The sequence below is a fragment of the Cervus elaphus genome, chromosome 2 (genome assembly GCF_910594005.1).
Source record: "Cervus elaphus chromosome 2, mCerEla1.1, whole genome shotgun sequence".
NCBI lineage: Eukaryota > Metazoa > Chordata > Mammalia > Artiodactyla > Cervidae > Cervus > Cervus elaphus.
The window spans coordinates 8,151,853-8,175,860 of NC_057816.1; positions in this window are offsets into that span (position 1 = coordinate 8,151,853).

Consider the following 24,008-nt stretch of genomic DNA (forward strand, 5'->3'; position numbering starts at 1 on the left):
CCGTTTTATTTTCTCAGGAACCTGTTCTTTCCCATGGAGGCAGGAAAGACAAAAGATACATGGGCTCCAGGCTAGACATTTACAACCAAATTCTTGTTAATCCCAGGTGGCCCAGTGGTAAAGAATCCTCCGACTCATGCAGGAGATGTGGGCTCAATCCCTGGGTGGGAAAGATCCCCTGGAGGAGGAGGAAATGGCAACCCACTCTAGTCCATGCCTGTGGTGTCCCAAAGAACCAGACACGATTGAGGACACACGCACCCTGCTCTCTCTTGTTAATACTCTGAGATAGAAATGCCTTCTGTCTCTTTGTCAAATTCCTTTTTTGTTTTTTTTCCAAGGCAGACAAGAGCCAGGGTCCCAGCTCCAGCCACTGGCCCTTGTGGTCTAGTGGTTAGGATTCAGCGCTATCCCCACCACCACCAGGGTTCAATCGCCCGGCAGGGCACTAAGATCTTGCTTCAAGCTGCCTCTCATTGCTGTCTGCCAAAAATAAGGCATTAGGCTGAAGGCAAAGCCTCCTCCTTGTTTTGCCCTTAACGAGGCCATGACACATGGAGGAATGGCGTCTGAAACAGATGCCTTGTAGCATCTGAACAAGAAACTCTTGACCATGAGAACTGTGGAGGGCGTGCAATAGAAATGCACAGGTTGCTGGGGGCCCTGAATGCCCTTCTTTGTGTGGTGCCTAACTAGTAAGGGGAACCTTAAGGGAAAAACAGCTCTTAGGGTACACATACTGTGACTGCAGGAGACAATTGCCTAGGACTGGGGAACTGATGCAGCCTGGTACAATCCAGGTCATACCTTCCCCTCAATGAATATTCCACCCCTAATCAAAGAGGCCCCAACCCATTCAAAGGGCTAAAAATAAGATTTTTAAAAAAGCCTGCGGGGGCACCCCTCACTCGTGAGGATTCCCACGCACTTCTCTGAGTGTGTCCTTTCACTCTTGCCACAATAAACTGCTTCTCTGTTCTCTTTGCTCCTCAGCCTCCTTGTGTCTTTTTTATCCCCCTTTGTGTTCCTCACCCAGATTCTTTTTGGATGAGTTGAACAAGAACTTGTACCTTTTTTTTTTTTTTTTTTGAGTCTTTATTGAATTTGTTGCAATACTGCTTCTGTTTTATGTTCTGGATTTTTGGCCCTGAGGCCAAGATGTGGATCTTAGCTCCACACCTCCTGGATTGGAAGGCAAAGTCTTAACCACTGGACTGCCAGGGAAGCCCCCAACTTGGACTTTTGATAAAGCTTTTCCGGTATCACCATAATAGTTGATGTGCATATGTTTACTTTTATGTTGGGTATTGTCTGACTCCCCACCCCTCCCCCCACACACACCAAGGCTGCCCGCTTTCTGGGGCAGGACTCTGACTGCCCCACCGCACACTTTGAACCACGGCAGGCACAGCTCTGCATGTGTTTTACCGACAAATGGCCACGGGCATCTTCTCTCCCTGAGAAAGGTGAGGGAGTGCCTTTTCCTCCTTTAATCAGGCCCTTCCCAGGCTTTCTCTGTCTACATCCTTTCCTAGTGAGCTGGGGAGAACTCTGGCCTTACACATGTAATACAGAAGAACCTTTGCATTCTATTACAAGTTAATAACCAAAAGGATATTGCCTATAAGCTTAAATTATACATAATGGCCCATCTCTAAGATCTCCGCCTCCCAGGTAACCAGTTTAGGCTAAAATAGCTTTGTTTAACTCACAGGAAACATCCTGACCAGGCCCACCTGTGACTGGCTGTTGGAATGAAGAAATTAAGACAATCCCTCCAGAGTCTGGCTGAAACCAGGACTTCATTCCCTCTCTCCTTTAAAAAAAAAAAAAAACACATATTTATTTGTTTGGCTCTGATGGGTGTTAGTTGCAGCACATGGGATCTTTGATTTTCGTTGTGGCATGCAAGGTCTTTAGTGCGGCATGTGAACTCTTAGTTGAGGTTTGTGGGATCTAGTTCCCTGACCGGGGTTTGAACCTGGGCCTCATGCATCGGGAGTACGGCGTCTTAGACACTGGACTACCAGGGAAGTCCCACCCCCTCGCCTCTTAGTATAAAAGAAGCCTGACTCAGAGAAGATGGTTCTTTGGGACAGTAGTTCACCATCTTCTTGGTCTGCTGGCTTTCCGAATAAAATCACTATTCTTGGCCCCAACAACCTGTCCCTCCATTTATTGGCCTGGCGAGTGGTGAGCAGTACAAGCTTAGACTTGGTGACACAGAGGCTGGGATTCCCCAGTTGCCAGAGCTGCCAAAGCCAGGGGTCCTGTCTGCAGAGAAGCCCAATGAGCACTGTTCTTTCCAAGGCTGTGACCCACTTTGCTCCATAATCCAAGCCACAGCTTTATAAAAGCCCCACAGTAGTGGCAAGGCCCGCAGGCAATCAGAAGAGCTGGTACCACTCACACTGCCAGCCCAAGAGCTGGTACCTAGCACGGTGTCATGCTCTAAACCCAGTTCTCAACCTGCAGAACCAGAAACACAGATGGTAGAGAGCTCAGGAGGCATTTGAATGCATCACAGCGACTGGGTGGAGGCCTGCGATGGCGAGAATCACCCTCTCAATCCTGCAAGACTTTCAAAGTTCCCTGAACTGGATTTTCAAATATTTTAAATCATTATAAATGTTCTGTGGGGAAAAAAAAATGTTCTGTGGTTTTTCAATATTACAGAATTATAATTTCAAAATTAATTTTTATTATAAGACTCTGTTTATAATTATTCAGCACCTAAAACCTAACATCATTTTATGTGGAATTTTTTTTAACTAAACACTTGATTTTTCAGTACTGCAACTATCGTGTAAAATGCTGGAAAACTGTGCTGCATTGTGTTCTGATTTTTACTGAGATTTGGTCACCAGTTGGGAGCCCACGTCAGAAGCAGCAGTAACAGTGTTTCTGATAGTTAAAGTCACCGAAACAGCACACCTGTGTCTGTCAGCACAGGTCACCTCTGAGGGGCAGGGGCAACACAGTGGTAGATAGGTTACTGAGAAGAGATTGATCCAAGAAGTAAAATATGGAGAATAAGAGCAGTCCAGTCTCTCACGGTCAGAGAAGGAGTTACAAATATTGAAAGGGAAAAAACTGGCAGGAACTCTCCGTGTTAGAGACGTGATCGTGGTTTTCAGCCCTCATGGACAGATATGAAGTGGGTATAGACACAGATGTGTGTATACACGCATATCTGCCCTAGTTTTACCCACCAACAAGGTCCGGCAGCGATAGTAATCAGTCTGCCCAGCACCCAGAGCCCAGTTTCTCCCACAACAGGAACCAGGGCTTCTTGGGAAAATGGCCAATTTCAAGATAGAGGCAGGAAAAGTATAGGATGAGCCTATAACATCTTTTGTGTCAGAAAATAAGGATGTGCTCAGAAATTGATGGGGATAAATCAAAAGCACAGGGGAGCCAGCTCTGAGGGGCTCCCACTGGCTCTGAGACCACTGAACACTGAAATAAATAATGAAAGTAACAGATTGGAACCTCTGGAATGAACCAGAAAAGCATACAGCTAAAAATGAATGAACAAATAAATGAGAAGAAGGAAAAACTGTTTACACTACAATGCGAACTAATGGACTTGACTGCTGGCGCAGTGGATAAGAATCCAGCTGCCACTGCAGGGGACATGGGTTCAATCCCTGGTCCAGGAAGGTTCCGCATGCCGTGGAGCAACTAAGCCCCATGCGCCACAACTACTGAACCGGGGCTCTAGTGCCTGTGAGCAGCAGCTACTGAAGCCTGTGTGCCTAGATCTGTGCTCTGCAACAAGAGAAGCCACTGCAAGCGTGGGCCCACATACTGCAACGAAGAGTGGCCCATGCTTGCCACAACTGGAGAAAGCCCACGGGCAGCAATGAAGACCCACCACAGCCAGAAATAAATAAAAGTAAAGTGACCAGCAATATCTCTAAGAAATAAAATGCCAACTAATAAATGCAGAAGGAATGATGGGATTAGAAAAATTATCATTTGACAGCCTCCAGAGTTATTAATGATTTAGCCTAGAAGTATCAATAGATGCTAAAACCCAGTGGGTAAAAGAGTCTGGAAGTTCTTCCTCACAAAACGTTTATAATTACAAAAAGGAGAACCCCCACCATGGAGACACCTGGCAGATACCACCTTAGTCAAGTGATCAAAGTCACAATGTCACATCACCAGTCATGGGACAAATTAAAGTTGTGTTCTCTCTGATCACACGCAAAGAGGAAAACATAACACAAAGTCTGTGACACCACAGCCAAAAATGCACAATCTGAATCTAATCAAAAGGAAACAAACAAATCCAACTGAAGGGACAGCCTGCAAAGTAGCTGACCTCTACTCTGAAAGTGTCAAGGTCATGGACATCAAGGAAAGACTGAGAAACTGTCATGGACTGCAGGCGAATGTTCTTGTTTGTAGGGAACACACTAAACTATCCGAGATGATGGGGCAGCAGCTTGGCGATGTGTTCTTGAATGGTTGCCGGGGGAGCTATTTGTACCATTCTGTACTATTCTTCTTATAATTTTCTGTAAGGATGAAATCACTTCAAAATTAAAATTATCTTTAGCATTAACAAATACGAAGGAATGATGAGGGACTTCCCAGGCGGTCCAGTGGTTAAGAATCCACCTTCCAATGCAGGGACATGGGTTCAATACCTGGTCAGGGAACTAAGATTCCAGATGCTACAGGGCAACTAAGCCCACATGCCGCTACTAGAGAGATGGCAAGCAGTAAGCAAAAAAAGAGCCCCACCTCCCTCCCCACCGCCAAAAAGCCCATGCACTGCAACAGAGATCCTGTGTGTCACAACTAAGACCTGATGCAGCCAAGTAAATAAATAATGTTTTAAAAGAAAACAATAAAAAGAAAGAATTATGAGCAAAGAAATTGGTAATTATGTGGGCAAATCCATGTACTGACTATGAAACAATAATAACAATGTCTAACTTTCAGTTCAGTTCAGTCATTCAGTTGTGTCCGACTCTTTTCCCAGAGTTAACTCAAACTCATGCCCATCGAGTCAGTGATGCCATCCAGCCATCTCATCCTCTGTTGCCCCCTTCTCCTCCTGCCCCCAGTCCCTCCCAGCATCAGGGTCTTTTCCAATGAGTCAACTCTTCACATGAGGTGGCCAAAGTACTGGAGTTTCAGCTTCAGCATCAGTCCTTCCAATGAACATCTAGGACTGATCTCTTTTAGGATAGACTGGTTGGATCTCCTTGCAGTCCAAGGGACTCTCAAGAGTCTTCTCCAACACCACAGTTCAAAAGCATCAATGTTTCGGCGCTCAGCTTTCTTCACAGTCCAACTCTCACATCCATACATGACCACTGGAAAAACCATAGCCTTGACCAGGTGGACCTTTGTTGGCCAAGTAATGTCTCTGCTTTTTAATATGCTATCTAGGTTGGTCATAACTTTCCTTCCAAGGAGTAAGCGTCTTTTAATTTCATGGCTGTAGTCACCATCCGCAGTGATTTTGGAGCCCAAAAAAATAAAGTCTGACACTGCTTCCACTGTCTCCCCATCTATTTCCCATGAGGTGATGGGACCAGATGCCATGATCTTAGTTTTCTGAATGTTAAGCTTTAAGCCAACTTTTTCACTCTCCTCTTTCACTTTCATCAAGAGGCTTTTCAGTTCCTCTTCACTCTCTGCCATAAGGGTGATGTCATCTGCATATCTGAGGTTATTGATATTTCTCCCAGCAATCTTGATTCCAGCTTGTGCTTCTTCCAGCCCAGCATTTCTCATGATGTACTCTGCATATAAGTTAAATAAGCAGGGTGACAATATACAGCTTTGACGTACTCCTTTTCCTATTTGGAACCAGTCTGTTGTTCCATGTCCAGTTCTAACTGTTGCTTCCTGACCTGCATACAGGTTTCTCAAGAGGCAGGTCAGGTGGTCTGGTATTCCCATCTCTTTCAGAATTTTCCACAGTTTATTGTGATCCACACAGTCAAAGCCTTTGGCGTAGTCAATAAAGCAGAAATAGATGTTTTTCTGGAACTCTCTTGCTTTTTTGATGATCCAGCTAATATTGGCAATTGATCTCTTGTTCCTCTGGCTTTTCTAAAACCAGCTTGAACATCTGGAAGTTCTCGGTTCATGTATTGTTGAGGCCTGGCTTGGAGAATTTTGAGCATTAGTTTACTAGCATGTGAGAAGAATGCAATTGTGCGGTAGTTTGAGCATGTCTAACTTTAGGGGTTACAAAAGAAAGGCTAAAAGACAAAAGAGAAGGCAAGCCCCCGAGCCACTACTATGCTGCAAAAAGACTCAGTGCGGCCAAAATGAAAATTTTTTTTAATTAAAAAAAACAAAGCACTAACTAGAAAAAAAAAGGCTGCTATGTAATAATAAAAGTTACCATTTATGAAGAAAATGAAATAGTTGTAAACCTGGGTCCGGAAAACAGCATAGCAGCTAAATACAAACAAAAACTATTAGAAATGATAGAACTTGAGAGATATATATGTATATATACATATACATACCTGTATAGTAATCAATATATATACATACACTTAAATACACATATATGCAAGTGTAGCAGAAAACTTTAATAAATATGATAAATACAATAAAACTCTTCATTTAAGGAAAATATGAGCTTTGACGGTGTCTCAGATGGTAAATAACCTGCCTGCAATGCAGGAGACCCTGGTTTGATCTCTGAGTCAGGAAGACCCCCCGGGGGGGAGGGGAAGGGCTACCTACTCCAATATCCTTGCCTGAAGAATCCCAGGGACAGAGGATCCTGGCAGGCTACCGTCCACGGGGCCGCAAAGAGTCTGAGTGACTAACACTTTAAGAGAAAGGTAGGACTTCCCTGGTGGTTTAGTGGTTCAGAATCAGCCTGCCAGTGCAGGGGACATGGTTCAATCCCTGGTCCAGGAAGATCCCACGTGCCAAGGAGCAAATGGGCCTCTGAGCCACAACTACTGAAGCCCTAGAGCCTGGGCCCCGCAACGAAAGAAGCCACACAATGAGAAGCACAGACCACAGTGAGGAGTGGCTCCCACTCGCCACACCTAGAGAAAGCCCACACAGCCAAAAATAAATACGTAAATCTTTTTGTTTTTTAGAGAGAGAAAGATAAATCCTGAAGTTTGTATCACCTGAGTGCTGTGACAGGACATGTCCATAGGACAAGTTGAGACTATTTTAAAAGTAGAGATTTAAGACCACATCTTCTAAATATGATCCAAAATGATTATGAAAAGTTGATACAGAAATGACTCAAAAAACTCATGACTTTGAAGTTGAGACATGTTCCTAGCTTATACTTAGCTCAAAGAAGAAATAAAACACCAGTGACATACTGTCTTGAAAACAAAGAAAAAGACATTCCATCTCAAAATCTCTATGAATCCTCAAAAAAAGATACCCAGAAGGAAGTTTATTACTTTAAATGCTTATACTATTAAAGTAGGAAGATGAGTAAAAGAATTAATATCTTATATGCATTGTGATAAATTAGGAAAGAAACAAAAATACTGAAAAGTAACCAAGGAAGAAGAGGAATTCCCTGGCAGTCCAGTGGTTAGGATTCTGGGCTTTCACAGCCAGGGGCCTGGGTTTGATCCCTGATCAGGGAACTAAGATCATGCAAGTCATGCGACATGGGCAAAAGAAAGAAAGAAGCCAAGAAGGAAACTAACAAAGGTGACATGCTATTGCTAGAGGGAGAAGTGGGCAGGCCACTGGATGCAGGACTTGAGGACATTTACCTCCATCCTTGGGGCACGGAGAAGCCACTGAACAAGGTGATGTGATGTGATCTTAAGGTAGTTCCTTAAAACTGGCTGTGGCTGCAGGGTGGAGGGTGGATGCAGGAGAGGGTGGATAGGGACACACAAGGGTGCAGGGTGGCCCAAGCAAGTCAGATCACGCGGATGGTGGTGGCGAGGGCCTGCCAGAGGGCACTGATGGTCCCTCTCCAGGAAGGCTCCCAGAGGATTGGATTCAGCAGGACTCAGGTTTTTGCTGAATCCTGGACTTGATGACCTGAGTCACTCAGAATCCTGAAAGTGTATTTTTCAACAAGATCCCTTGCAGGATTCCCTCAGAGCCACAAATTACTAAGTTTACACAGGTTACTACACAGCTGTGTAAATAGATGGTTATAGAACACAGAACAGACCAGAGGAATCACAGGAGCTGAGGTCCTGGATTTTATGAATGTGTAAGGTTGTGTGCATGATCGTGAATGTGGGCAGGTGTGTGTGTGTGCACGTGTGCGCAGTGAGTGCGTATGCGCGCATGTGTGTAGCTTCCAGGAGATGATCAAAGAATGGAACACCCATCAAGTGCCTTGGTCATTAAGCAGAAATATAACCATCATTTTTGAAAATACACTGCTCTCTGGCTGTATGTATCAGATGTCCCAGTGGTCAATACTGGTCAGTGTGAGGGTGAAGTAAGACCCCAGATCAACTGGCCAAGTTGAGGTACCAGGAAAGGAGGAGGGCAGAGGAGACTTCTCCTTGATCCTAAAGCCTGTAGGGCCGCAAGCTCTCTCTGAGTCACTGCGAAGAGGGATTTGGCCCCTCGAGTTTGGGAAGTACCCTGAGGCGCGTCCAAGAAACTCCAAATAAGTGTGGCCAACCTCAGGGGACACCGGGAGGCTGTCGGGCCATCTCACGGAGGTTGAGCCAGGAAAGAGCTCGTCCATTCTTCCGCCTTCATATCCAGTGGTTCCTTCCGGGGCAGTTTATTAACGAAAGTCTCCTAAAGGCCTAAAAGCTGCAAAGCCCGTCAGCCCTGAGACCCTGCTCTGGCGGGTGGCCACGAGTATCCATGGCAACCATGGTGGACCACAGAGGAGAGTGCAGACCTCCGTGAAAACAAATCCAGCGGGAACGTGGATCCGGCTTGCGTGGGGCGCCCCCAAGTGGTCAATCGCGGCAGAGGCGCTCGCGCGTCCGGGAGACAGAGACTCCGGGATTCTAGGAAAGGGGCCAAAGCTGGGCTTTGCCTGAGCTGGCGGCCACGGAAGAAGTGAGTTTGCCACACTGCTGCCCCCTCCACCACCCCGCCCCCCGGCCCACCTTGGCATCCGGCAGTGAGTCATTCTCTGTTCAGTTATCCTCTGCTCTCTGGACCCGGGGGATCCAGAGGTGACAGGACTTGTCAAGTCCCTGCCCTGGAGGAAAGCGTGCGACACCCGAGTGAGTGTATCTAGTTCGCTGGGGTGAAACCAGTCGAGTTGTCATTTTACATTGTTATATAAAACAAAACAGAGACTTTCTGGAGTAGCGTGAACAATGCCTAAGAATTTTCCAGGTAAAACACGAGTCTGTCAAGTAATTTTACACTTGGGAGGGCTGTTTTCGGCTCCTCTGTGTTCTCAGGGATGTGCGTTACTCCTGTGTTGAGGATGCGTCTGTGGGAACATTTGAAAAGGGTCGCGCTTTAGAATCGGAATCGCTTTAGAATCGGAAAGACCTGGGATCAAGCCTCAGCCCCACCTACAACCAACCAGCTGTGTGTCCCGGGTGGGCTGCTCAATCTCTCTGAGCCTGTGGCCTCATCTACAAAGTGGAGCTTATGTCTATTTTCCACAAGACAAAGAAACACATGCCTAAACTTCTTAGGAGTTTCAGATTACAGTTGACTTGTTTCTCAAGGCAGTTGCGTTCTATAAAGGGCTTCCCAGGTGGCGCTAGCGGTAAAGGACACACCTGCCAATGCAGGCGACATGAAGAGACACGGGTTCGATCCCTGGGTCGGGGAGATCCCCTGAAGGAGGCCGTGGCAACCCACTCCAGTGTTCTTGCCTGGAGAATCCCATGACAGAGGAGCCTGGTGGGCCATAGTCCACAGGATCACAAAGAGTCAGACACATTTGTTCTATAAAATCAGCACAAGAACTGAGTTATCAAAACCTAAACATTGGGCTTCCCTGGTGGTCCAGTGGTTAAGAATCCACCTGCCAATGCAGGGGACAGCGGTTCGACCCCCGGTCCAGGAAGATCCCACCTGCTGCGGGGCAACTAAGTCTGTGAACCACAACTACTGAAGCTGGTACGCTCTAGAGCCCATGCTCTGCAACAAGAGAAGATCCGCTCACCGCAACTAGAGAAAGCCTGCCTGTGGCAGCAAAGACCCAGCGCAGCCAAAAATAAATAATCAAAATTTTTAAAAAGATTAAAAAAAAACAACCATTGCCCATAGGAAATACAAGGGTAGGATCTCCTGCCAGCCTCTGGTCCCTACATTTTGTCAACACACCACTAACATAACCTTATTTTATGCCTGTTTTTGTTTGAAAACACCTTATTTAATATATATTGCTGGCTCAATATTGAGCTCACAGCCCAAAGCGTACGCTTGAAGCTTCCCTGACACAAATGTTTTCTCCCCAAGTCACATCCCAGTCTTTTCGTGCATGGAAACAGCAGACAGCCTTTCAGTGTTACCTCGGGAGTCATTTTAAATGATAACATCGCTGAGAAAAAGCACAAAGTAGACTTTGAAAAGGATACCTGTTTACAGTGTGAGGAATGAAGCCAGAAGGCAGAAGTCACCCTGTTGCGCCTCAGCTGGGAACTTGAACTTCAGGCACCTCAGAAGTTCACACTGCTTTTCGCATGACCTTGAAAGCACAGCAAATACTGATTTGGGGCTACAAAAAAAAAATCTATTGTTTTACATTTTATTTTTTTAACTGTTTATTTTGTATTAGGGTATAGCCAATGAATGGGTCTTCCCTGCTGGCTCAGGGATAGAGAATCTGCCTGCCAATGCAGGAGATGCAGGTTCGATCCCTGGGTCAGGAAAATCCCCTGGTGAAGGAAATGGCTACCCACTCCAGGATTCTTACTGGGAATTCCCATGAACATAGGAGCCTGGAAGGCTACAGTCCATGGAGTCACAAAGAATTGGACACAACTGAGCAACTGAGCACACACACACACACACACACACACACACCCAATTAACAATGTTTTGATAGTTTCAGATGAACAATAAAGGGACTGAGCCATACATGCACATGTATCCGTTCTCCCCCAAACCCCTCTCCCATCCAGGCTGCCACAGGGCATTGAGCAGAGTCCCCTGTGCCATCAGGAGGCCCTTGGTGGTTATCCGTTTTAAATATGCTGCTGCTGCTCAGCCCCTTTAGCTGTGCCTGGTGGAGTGGGGCCCACCAGGCTGCTCTGTCCATGGGATTCTCCAGCAAGAGTACTGGAGTGGGTTGCCACGCTCTCATCCAGGGGATCTTCCTGACCCAGGGATTGAACCTGCATCTCTTATGTCTCCTGAATTGGCAGGCAGATTCTTTACCACTAGTGCCACCTGGGAAGCTCCACTGTAAATAGAGGCCACAAATCAATCTTTGCAAGTAGGCAGATTTGCAAATATTGAATCCATGAGTAATGAGGCTCAGCTGTGTCTGCACTTGGTGGGGGTGGGGGACCATCAGCTGTCACCCGTTTGGAACACTGAGCATTTTGTAGTTTTGCTATGGGGTGGGAGGACGGGTTGTTCCTGGGCTGGGACCCCCAGTACAGGCTTCTCACAGAGCTCACTTAGAAGCAGGCCTGCCGCAGGCTCACATCAACCTTGGCAAATCCATGTTGGAACACCAAGGGCTTGATTTTCCTTTTGTCTTCATGGGGCTTAGAGCAGGCTGCCCCCAGACATGCCACAATGGCTTATTGATTATTTTGAATTAAAGTTACTTGAGAAATAGCCAGTGGGGAAAAATGATATTAAAAAACCACTTTGACCCTCCCCAGCTCCTTTCCCCCTAAAAGTGAGAAATAAATCTCCCATGTGAAGGTACCCTCCCTATGCCAAGATAGAAAGCCTTCTTATCACCAGAGTTAGGGAAGTCAAGCTAAGAAAGCAATGTAGACAGACATTGTTACTTCATTATCCTGCTACCCCAAGCACAAGTTCTTTGGTTGTGTTAAATCTTTACAAGTAACTGTTTGTATAAAAATGATATATAGGGACTTCCCTGGTGGCCCAGTGGCCAAGACTCTGTGCTCCCAATGCAAGGACCCAGGTTCGATCCCTGTTCAGGGTACTAGATCCCACATGCTGAAACTGGAAGATTGTACAAGCCACAATAAAGATTGAAGACCCCTCATGCTGCAAATAAGACCCAGCACAGCCAAACAAATAAATTAGATAATGTTTTAAATAAATAAAATGATATATAAACAGTCTGCGTTGGTCACTTCAGGGGTCCCATTTCTATGAGACCTTCTTAAGTAAGAATTATTTTTTCTTTTCCCTCCTGTTGCTCTGTCTTCTGTTAATTATTGGACCAGCTCAAGAGAACTCAGGAGGGGTGGTGGGGAAACCTCCCCCTCCCCACCACACACAGCCTGAGGATCTTAGGTGATCTTCACTCCTCGGGCTTCACTCTTTGATTTTTCTCTCTAATGAGAAAAGCAAAAAAAAGAGATCAAAGTCCACCACTGGGGCCTGTGCTCATCCGTGTTCTAGACACCAGGGAGGTTGGTCCCAATCATGTGGAGGGCATGGTTTTCTGATCCAGAGCAGAGAATATACGAGCTAAACCCCATCCCCTATGCACCCAAGCCCCCCTTGCCCAGAGCTACTTCTACACAACCCCTAACACCAACCTCAGCGAATTCCTCAAAGCAGGATCAGCTACATAATCTGTGGGATCCAGGCAAAATGAAAATACAGGGCCCCAGTTCCAAATTATTAAGAATTTCAAAGAGCATTAGACCAAGTCTGGGCCCTTGTAAGTGCAGGGGTCCCGCCTCAAAGCCTTAGTCCCCCAGGCCCTTCTCCTGCCCAGTTCTTACTATCTTGGTGGTCCTTGCTGCCCTGACCAGCTTCCCAGTCCATTCCCCAGGGGCGGGGGAAGGGGCAGGACACAGGTCTCCAGCAGGAGATAAGTCCTTGGTCTGGTAAACACTCCTTCCCCGCCTCCCTTTCCCACTCCTGGGTAGGACGGGCTTGTTAACTATGTCAGAATCTGAACCTGAAGGAGGTGTGGCTGTGGGGAGAGTGGGGTTGTTGGGAGTGGTTGCCAGACCATAAAGAAGGCTAAACCCCGAAGAATTGATGCCTTCGAACAATGTGTGGTGTTGGAGAAGACTCTTGAGAGTCCCTTGGACAGCAAGGAGATCAAATCAGTCAATCCTAATGGAAATCAACCCTGCAAACTCATTGGAAAGACTGATGCTGAAGCTGAAACTCCAGTACTTTGGCCACCTGATGCAAAGAACTGACTCATTGGAAAAGACCCTGGTTCTGGGAAAGATTAAGGCCAGGAGGAGAAAGGGGTGACAGAGAATGAGATGGTTGGATGGCATCACCGACTCAATGGACGTGAGTTTGAGCAAACTCTGCTAGATAACGAAGGACAGGGAAGCCTGGCGCACTGCAGTCCATGGGTCACAAAGAGTCGGACATGAATTAGTGATTTAACAAGAACAACCAGGAAACTAACGGTCTTCCCAGTGGCTCAGTGGTATAGAATCCGCCTGCCGATGCAGAAGACACAAGAGACGTGGGTTCCATCCCTGGGTCGGGAAGATCCACTGAAGAAGGAAACAGCAACCCATTCCAGTATTCTTGCCTAGAGAATTTCATGGACAGAGGAGCCTGGCGAGCTACAGTCCCTGGGGTGGCAAAGGGTCAGACATGACTGAGCGTGCACACACGTGCTAATACACATGTTAAAGAAATTGGAGCTAGGCAGTGATGGGCAAAAATAAAGATGCTTTCTGATGCCTACCGGCTGACTCAATCAGCAAAACAGTCAACTACAGCCTCATGTTTCATCTTTGAAGTCTCCAAGGCCTTGCTGGGCCTACTCGTAGAAGAACTCCAAGCTCAACGTAGGAGAACTCCAAGTTCTCAAAAGTCTGAAGCAGGCCTGCCGAGCGCAAAGCCCAGTTCTGCAATGTTCCTTTGCTATCCAACCCAGAATCTCACAGGCTCTCCTTATCAGCCTGTGTTGAGGGATACTGTCCACATTTGGATTTGGTTCATCGATTGGTATAATCTAAGATGCTTAAACAGAGCCCTTGATTCTAATTAAAACCTCGCCAGCCACAGAGCTGCTGTAACTCCCGGGAAATGCCCACCTCACACCACGCTCTTTTGTATTTCAGTGGTCAGTGTGCCGCTGGCTTCTTTTCCCATTCATTTGTGCTGGTTTTCTGTGCATTTTTAACTCCATATCTAGTTGGCCCGAGGCAATCAGCCCACTGGGAGACCCTTCCAAATACCCATTTGGGCTCAGATTTCCCTGAGAAACATTTAAGGCAGCTCACTTACACTAACAACAGCTGGATGACTAACACCCACAACAAGGAAGCCTTGCCGGCAGCCTCGCTCATTAGGGTCCACAGAGTCAGCCTTGTGCACAGATTCTAAGTCAGAAGTCTTTCAATGAAATGATTAGAGCCCAGAGCAAACGAAAGTGGATTTGAATTTCACAGTTCCCTGGTGGCTCAGATGGTAAAGAATCTGCCTGCAATGCAGGAGATCTGAGTTTGATCCCTGGTTTGGGAAGATCCCCTGGAGAAGGAAATGGCTAACCCACCCCAGTACTGTTGCCTGAAGCATCACATGGACAGAGGAGCCTGGTGGGCTACAGTCCATGGGGTAGCAAAGAGTTGGACATGACTGAGCGACTAACATGTTCACCTTTTTCTGTTTCAATCTGTACTGACTCTCCTTTACAGATATCAATGGTGCAGATGCTGTGCCTACTTCTTTCTTGCTTCATTTTGTTTTTATTATGAACGTTCATAATGCCTTTCATTTGTGGCCCAGACAACAGGGACATCCCCATTTCGTAGTTACGGCTCATTCAGCTACTGCTTAGGAAGCCAAACTCTCCAAAACCTCCAGGCTCTTATCTAAAATTCAAGGCTTTGTCCCCTGTGTTGCTTCCTCCTAAAGCTAATGAATGAAAATTTGCAGTCAAAGGACCTCAAGAGTCCACTTATGGGAATCACTCTGGAAAACTGGTCAGAATCTATGAACTGGAAGATTCCTTGCATCAAGGCTGGTAAACTGACCCGGGGAGAATTGCTCCCGGAGCGGGACTCTGGGGGAGAGAATCCCCTGCTGACATCTGTCACATCTCCCAAGCCAGTTTAACAGACACACAGCCTGTGTTTGTGACCCCCAGCACCTAGAGTGTTCCTGGTGAGGGCTGCATGGATCACTGCGCCTACACTCAGTCCTCCAGCCCCTGCCAGAGGCCTGGCACTCTGGAGAGAGGGACAGTTCACTCGCTTCTGTGGGCTGAATTGTGACCCACCCCTGAATTTTTATGTCCAAGCCCTAACCCCCAGTACCTCAGAATGTGACTGTATCTGAAGACGGGACCTTTAAAGAGCTGATTAAGGTAAAATGAGGCCCCTGGGGTGGGCCCTAGTCCAATGTACCTAATGTCCTTATAAGAAGAAAATTTGGACCCCAGGGATGCCCACTCACAGAAGACCATGTGAGGACTCAGCTAGAAGATGGTCATGTACAAGCCAAGAGAGAAACCCGCCTTGCCGACAGCTTGATCTTGCACTGCTAGCCTCCAGAACCGTGAGAAAGTAAATGTCTGTTGTTTAAGCCATCTAGTCTGTGGTACTTTGTTACGGCAGCCTGAGCTGAGTAATACACTCACTGCCTGGGTCATTTGACCTTAGGTTTCTGATCTGCCATAGGGATGGGTTTCTGCCCTCTCCACCTCACAAGGTCAGTGTTGAGGCCACGGACACAAAACCCCTTGGTAAGTCCCAAAGCACTGAACACCCAGAAAACTGGAGGGTATGTGCCCATGGATGCCACGTCCGAGGCTGGGGCCAGGAAAAGCTGGGGTCAGACACTCCCAAAGCATCTGCCTCTGGCTTGAAATGAACTTGCAAAGCCAGTGTGGGTCTTTCAGAGGCTGATTGGTTCAAAAACCCTGAAAATATGCATTGCCTTAGGCTCAATAATTCCACCTCTTGGAGAGAAGCAAACAAATGAACTGACATAATGGAAAAAAGATGTTCATCCCAGAATTGTTTATGGTAGGAAAAAAAATTCCAGCAGAAAATGAGGGGAAAAAAATCATATGACAGGATAATTTGCATCTGTTAAAAACCACACAGTTAAATAAAAAAAAAAAAGCACTAGGAGAAAAATTATCAGCTTTTAAAGATGGTGATAATAGATTACTATCAGGAAAAAACTACCTGGCAACAGAACCATATGCAAAAACTAATTACTTTTGTAAGACTCTACCTGTGTCTACCTGAATATATATATATAAAGAAAAAATAGAAAATACATCAAAATGCTAGCAATGGACAGGTGATTATGATTTAGGGATGTACTTTTCTTAAACTTATTTTTGTGTGTGGCTGCACCACATGGCATGCAGGATCTTAGCTCCCCAACCAGGAATTGAACCCATGCCCCCTGCAGTAGAAGCATGGAGTTCTAACCACTGGACCGCCAGGGAATTCTTCTTAAGCTTTTCTATGTTCTTCAATTTTTTTGCATTGAACAAGCATTGTTTTTGTTTCTTAAAAAATGTAGTAACCAGTATTTTAAAACAAATATATAAGTAGCACCTAGAGTTCAGAAAGTAAGTCTCAAGATTATATGCATGATTTGCACATGTAATAACACAAGTGGTTTTGATGAAAATTAAGAGGATTCCATGTAGACCTGGGGTAGGTATGGGGCAAAGGATCCTTTTACAAACTGCTGGTGGGGGTTGTAAAGTGATATAATCTTTTTGGAAAGTAATTCAGCAGGATATATTAAAACTTTAATAGACATCCCCTTTTGTGCAAGAGAAATCTATCCCCTGGAAATCAAGGCAGCACCATGCAAGAATATGTGGAAGGAAGTATGGGCAGTGAAAATACCCAGACATGCTGAAAGTCCAGCTCACAGGGTGAATGAAGGGGAGTAGAACCTCATCATGGGTTTCTGTGCAACAATGAAAAAGCAAGCAACATATACAGATGGCTTGGAGGATTTCTGTGATGCATGAAGTGAGGCGAGCAGAATGCAGAGAAGAACGTATGATGTGATTCCAATATCAAGATGTTAATCACTGATTCTGTCAAAAACCTCTCTATGGTCTATACATAGTGACTCTATGCATGATAATGAATATGGAAGGAAAGTTTTACTATTGAGTACCTGGGATGGGAGAAGAAGGGAGTATGGGGGGAACACTATGAAAAAATTAAAACAAAGAGGAAGTGAAGTCTCTCAGTCGTGTCCGACTCTTTGTGACCCCATGGACTGTAGTCTACCAGGCTCCTCCCATGGGATTTTCCAGGCAAGAGTACTGGAGTGGGTTGCCATTTCCTTCTCCAGAGGATCTTCCCCACCCAGGGATCGAACCCGGGTCTCCCACATTGTATGCAGATGCTTTACCATCTGAGCCACCAGGGAAGTCCAAAAAACAAAGAGGGTCAACAATAAAAAACAACATCCTTAATATGATCCACCATATGCAAAATATGAGAATGAGGCACAAAAAATGTATGACATGGTACTCTACAAAACGTCAGTGGTGGTAACACCAAGGTGGTAGGATTTCACACGATTTTTACTTTGTTCTTTATATTTTTCTGTAATGTTTGATATTTTTACAATAAGCGTGTATTTTTAGTAAAATCATGACAATACAATAAAGGTCATACATCTGGGTGAGAAAAGCAACCCCTCCATTCCCACCTCTCTCCCAACAAGTCTTCTTTTGAACTAAGTTTTAGAGTGTAACTATGGGGGTATATATTATATGTGGCATCACTGACTCGGTGGACATGTGTTTGAACAAACTCTGGGAGTTGGTGAGGGACAGGGAAGCCTGGCATGCTGCAGTCCATGGGGTCACAAACAGTCAGAATGACTGAGCAACGGAACTAATGGGGGTGTATCAGAATTTGGAAGGCTTCAACCTCTCTCCATTTCCTCTTGGTCCTCTTAGCTCAGGAAAAACATGATTTATTCCTCAACTTAGCTATTTTTTAATTAATATATTAAATAAAACCTTTACATTTTCTCAAAAAATGAATATTATTTTCATATGACTTACATGAATATGTGATCCAGGGAAATCTTTAGACCTTGATTTAAAACATATATATATATATATTCCTCAGTAATCCTACGCTCTCTAATCTTAACAAGACCCAGCACCTTTGGTGACACGTGCCTGAAGTTGGAACATGGTTCTGAGAGTCGACACTTAGAATAAGACAGAAGAAGAATGTTTAGTGCCCTGTGCCCAACCATTTGCTATTGACCATCAGTCCTTAGCTTGACCACCTGCACTCACCTAGGGATCACAAAGGAGGCAAAGTAAGGGCCAGAAGTAGCCAGCAGGAGCATGGACCAGTCCGGGGAGCCATAGGCAAGGTCCCTAGCATCCTCTGGCCCACATTCAAGCTTGACCCAAAAATGGTTGCCATCTTGGTGTGAGCTTGGCTTGTTGTCCACCACTGAAAGGAAAATTCCAAACATGGGATGTAGTGTCATTTCGAAGGAACCAGGCAGGAGATTTCAGGGTGAAAGATGGGTCCCAGGAAAGGACTTATGGAGAATTAGAGTGGTGATAGGCACGGTGATAGTTTATTAGGGTTGTCATAACAAATGCCATCAACTGGGGAGCTTGAAATAACAGAATTATATCATCTCATAGTTCTGGGGGCTGGAAGTCAAAATCAAGGTGTTGGCAGGGTTGGATCTTCTGAGGGATGTAAAGAAGAATCTGTTTCATGCCTCTCCCCTAGTTTCTGGTGGTTTACTAGCTTTCTTTACTATGTCTTGACTCACAGATGCATCATTCCCATCTCTGCCTTCATCCCCATATGATGCTCTCCCTTTATGTCTGTCTCTGTGTCCAAATTTCCTCTTTTTATAAAGACACAGTCCTATTGGATAATGACTTCATCTTAACTTGACTACCTCTGCAAAGACCTTATTTCCAAATAAGGTCACATTCCCTGGTGGCTCAGCTGGTAAAGAATCTGCCTGCAATGCAGGAGACCTGGGTTCGATCACTGGGTTGGGAAGATCCCCTGGAGAAGGGAATGGCTACCCACTCCAGTGTTCTGGCCTGGAGAATTCCATGGACTGTGTGTATAGTCCATGGGGTCGCAAAGAGTTGGACTCAGCTGAGCGACTTTCACTTTCCTAGGGGTTAGGACCCAAAACAGCTTTTGGAGGCAAGACACAGTTCATCCATAACAGATGCTATTCCAGGCAGTTTCCGATGGGAAGCATGAGACACAGAGACATGAAGGCAAGAGAAAAGACACAGGTGCCCAAGAGCACAAAAGAGGTACCAGCACAGCACCAGATTCTGCTCGTTCTTGCAGCCATGACACCAAATTGCCTGAAATCCACTCACATATAAGGAGACTCATTTCTACCTTCCATCATGCCAGGACCAGTCTGGTTCAAGGGCCACCTCTCCTGATGGGCATGGGTGCTCAGTCACTAAGTCATGTCCAGCTCTTTGAGATACCGTGGAGTGTAGCCTTCCAGGCTCCTCTGTTTATGGGATTTTCCAGGCAAGAATACTGGAGTGGATAGCCATTTCCTCCTGCAGGTGATCTTCCTGACCCAGGTATCGAACCCACATCTCCTGCATCTCCTGCATTGGCAGGTGGATTCTTTAGCACCAGACCCCTCTTGACACTGACATTAAATTCCCTGATATAAGATATAATGAGTCAACTTGTAGATACTCAGGCAACTGAGGGCGTGGATCAAGACCTAAAGATGGAGAATTTGTCCCACTCTGTGCATGCTTATTCCCTATAGATGCAAAGGGAGCTCTGTACTGCTATCGATATCAATCAATTTTGTTAACATCTTTTATGTACTCAGCACCATATAGACAAAGTGACCTGTGCAATCCTGCTAAGGAAATAACCTATTAGTGGTTCTCATGCAGGGATGGGATACCCTCCACTCCCACTGGAGGTGTTTGAAAACGTACAGTGGCATTTTGCCCATCAGTTGACTGAGAAAGGAAACCCCTGAGCCTGGTTTATGGGCTGATAGAGCAGTGACGCCCCCATCAGAGAAGCCCTGAAGGATAGTGGAGAAGGGAAGTCTTCCCACTGGGCAAAAGGATATTTTGGAGGAGAATACGATCATCCACTGTGCCTGCAAGGAGAGACGGCCAGAAGTATAGATCTACACTGACTCCTGGACGGAAGTTCGTGATTTTCCTGGATAGATAGTCAGTCAGATAGTTAGTCAGAGATTTTTATCTTCCTGACACCAAATGTGTGTGTGTGTGTGGGGGGGGTGGTTGTTACACTCACTGCAGTGGACTGAGTATGTCTCTCCATATTCATGTGCTGAAACCCTAATCCCAGTGTGATGGTATTACTACTTGGAGGTGGGGCCTTTGGGAGGTCATTAAGTCATGAGGAGGAGTTCTCATGAGTGGGGTCTCACCCTGGTAAGAAGAGACCATCTGAGGGTACAATGGTTCCAGACTGCAACCGGAAGAGGGCTCTAACCAGAACCCAGCCCAGGCCGGCACCTTGATCTCAGGTCTTCAGACTCCTGAGGGACAAGAGATAGAGTTCTATTGTTTATAAGCCACCCAGTCTGTGGTCCTTTGTTACCTCAGCACAAACTAAGACATCAGCCAATTCTCTGATGCCAACCAGATGTCCAGCCATTCTATTCAATCCTGACACCGTCTACCTGGAGTTAGCATCAGATCCCACAAGCCTGTCCCCTCAGACTCCGGTTGCAAGTTCACCCCCATTTCTGATGGCATGCGTAAGTCGCTTCAGTCGTGTCCGATTCGTTACTGGAGTGGGTTGCTGTTTCCTTCTCCAGGGGATCTTCCTGACCCAGGAGTCGAACTCGTCTCTTATGTCTCCTCCATTTGTTATGGTTTGGTTATAAATTGAAGGTTCCCACAAGTTCCTCCTTAGATCTGACAATTTGCTAGAACAACCCACAGAACTCAGAAAGTCACTTTATTTACCATTACTACTTTATGATAAAGGACATAAAGTCAGGGAGAGCCAAATGGAAGAGATGGTGTGTGTGCGCGCGTGTGTGTGCATGTGTGCATGCACGCGCAAGCTTCCATGCCCTCTCCAAGGCAGTCACCCTCCTGGCACCTTGAGCTTATCCACCTGGAAGCTCCCCAGACCCTGCCACTTAGAGGACTTTAATGGAGGCGTCACCATATGGGCATGATCAATTATTAACTCAATCTCCTGCCTCTCTAAGGGCTTCCCAAGTGGCTCCGTGGTAAAGACTCTGCCTGCCAATACAAGAGATGGAAGAGACGCAAGCGATGAGGGTTTGATCTCTGGGTCAGGGAAGTCCCTTAGAGGAGGAAATGGCAACCCGCTCCAGAATTCTTGCCTGGAGAACTCCATGGACAGAGGAGCCTGGGGGGCTGCAGTCTATAGGGTCGCCAAGAGTCGGACACGACTGAGCATGCGCACATGCTCCTGCCCCTCTCCTCCCAGAGGTCATGGAGGGTGGGGGGTGAAAGTTCCCACTTAAAGCTTTTTACTCATTTATTTTATCTAGCTATGCCAGGTCTTCGTTGCAGCATGCAGGATCTTGCACCTTTGTAGTGGACTTGTGGAATCTTTGGTTGCGGCTTGTGTGATTTTTAATTGCAGCATGTGAACTCTTAGTTGTGGCATATGGGATCTACTTCCTTGGCTAGGGATCGAACCTGGGCCCCCTGCTTTGGGAGCCTGAATTCTTAGCCACCGGACCACCAGGGAAGTCCGGAAAGTTCCAACTCTCTAACTGGGGTTTGGTCCACCTGGTGACCAGCCTCCATGCTGAAGTGACGTAGGGGTCCAGCAAGAGTTGCCCTGTTTAGAACAAAGGATGCTCTTATCACCCAGGAAACTCCAAGGGATTCAGGGCTCTGTGTCAGGAACTCGGCCTCCATGGTGGCTCAGTCTGTAAAGAATCCACCTGCAATGTGGGAGATCTGGGTTCGATCCCTGGGTTGGGAAGATCCCCTGGAGGAGGGAATGGCAACCCACTCCAGTATTCCTGCCTGGAGATTCCCCATAGACAGAGGAGCCTGACAGGCTCAAGTCCATGGGGTCGCAAAGAGTCGAGCATGATTGAGTGAATAAGCCCAGCACAGTGTCAGGAACTAGGAACAAAGAACAAACATATATTTCTCATTATGCCACAGCCAAGGAGGCAGGGAAAGAACAAGAGTAGATCACTGGTATCAGGGACATCTGGGAAAGGGGTACATGAGTGGATCTCTGGGAGTGGACACAGACAGAGGATGCTGTGACCCATGCAGACGGTCACGAAAGGGTAGTCATCGAAGTGCAGGCTCTCAGGAATCAGGTAGGAAAGCTGGCAGCCAAGTTAGTTGTTTCTCACATGGGTGAATTTTATAGCACACTCCAAGAGTTGCTGAGCAGGGAACTTATCTGTGTGATATGCTTACTGAATCTTCCAAACAACTCCAGCTGGTTTAGCCAGCTGGTTTAATTTATAGTAAAATTCCAATTAGCTGATAACAGGATTTATTATTCAGTGAAAATTTTGGTGTGATTATCCATTTGGAAAGAAATAAGGTTGGATGTCCACTTCACACCATACACACAAAAATTCCTAATTAATTCAACATTCATGTACATACACATACACACACACATACATAAGTTACATGAAACATAAGAAGGTGTATTTATAAGTTTGGGGTGGGTAGGGGCTCTTTCTAAACATAGCACGTAAACCCAGAAGTCAAAAAAGAAAAGGCTCACATATTTGATTACATTACAATTTTAATTTCAATGTAGCAAAAGACATCATAACTATAGTAAAAAGATAAGTGGCAGATAGGAGAAAACCTTTGTAGCACATTCATCAGTCAAGAAACATTTAGTGAGTATCTACTATGTCCCAGACACAATGCTAGCTACTCATAAAATTACTCAGAAAATATTCACAGTTTGTATTTTTATTCCAACTTTTAATGTATGTATGACTAAGCAAAGCATTTATATCCAAAATATGTGAGCTGATACACCTAAAATAAATCAACATTGAAAATAAATAATAAAATAAAAATAAATAAAATAGAGCAACAAAACTTGAAAATGAAGGCACATACACAAAATATATATCTGACATATGCTAAATTAGTTTTGGCTATACATGAAAAGTCAGAACAGCAGTGACTTAAACACAGTAAAAGTACATTTCTCTCTCACATAAAAAAGGTGCAGATGAAGGCCATCCAGAAATAATACAAGAGTACCACTGTCAACAGGGACCCAGCATTAAACCTTCTTTCTGTTCCACTATTCCAGTCCTTGGTGCAACCCTCAAGGCAATTGCATATTCCAAGACGGCTGCCAGAGTTCCAGCCATCCAATCAGCAATCCAGGTAGCTAAAAGGGGAAAGGGAAACAGAACAAAAGGGTGTCATCCCTGCCAGATTGATTGCCTTCAAGTAGCCTTTCTGTTCTGCCAACATCTCAAGGGCCACACCCTACTGCAAGAAAGGCTATTTAGTAAGATCTTTAGCCAGGTGCATTAAAACATGATTTGGGTCTGCTACTAAAAAAGAATGGGAAAATTAATACTGGATGGCAACTAAAAACCTCTGCCACACTAGATAAATACTAACCAAGGAAAGCTGGCCTGGCAATAAGAAAATAAGAATTTATGGCAGAAAGCATTATTAGTGAAAGTGAAGTCGCTCAGTCGTGTCCGACTCTTTGTGACCCCATGGACTGTAGCCTACCAAGCTCCTCTGTCCATGGGATTTTCCAGGCAAGAGTACTGGAGTGGGTTGCCATTGCCTTCTCCAAAAGCATTATTAGGCATACATAAATAAATATACAACATAATGACAAAGTGTACTATCATCCAAATCATGAATATGCATGCACTTAACAATATAACTTCAACATTCACAAAGCAAAAATTAACTCATTTGTAATAAGAAATTATAAAGTCACAGGCATGAGGAAGACTTTGATACTCATCTATCAAAAACTAATAGATTAGCC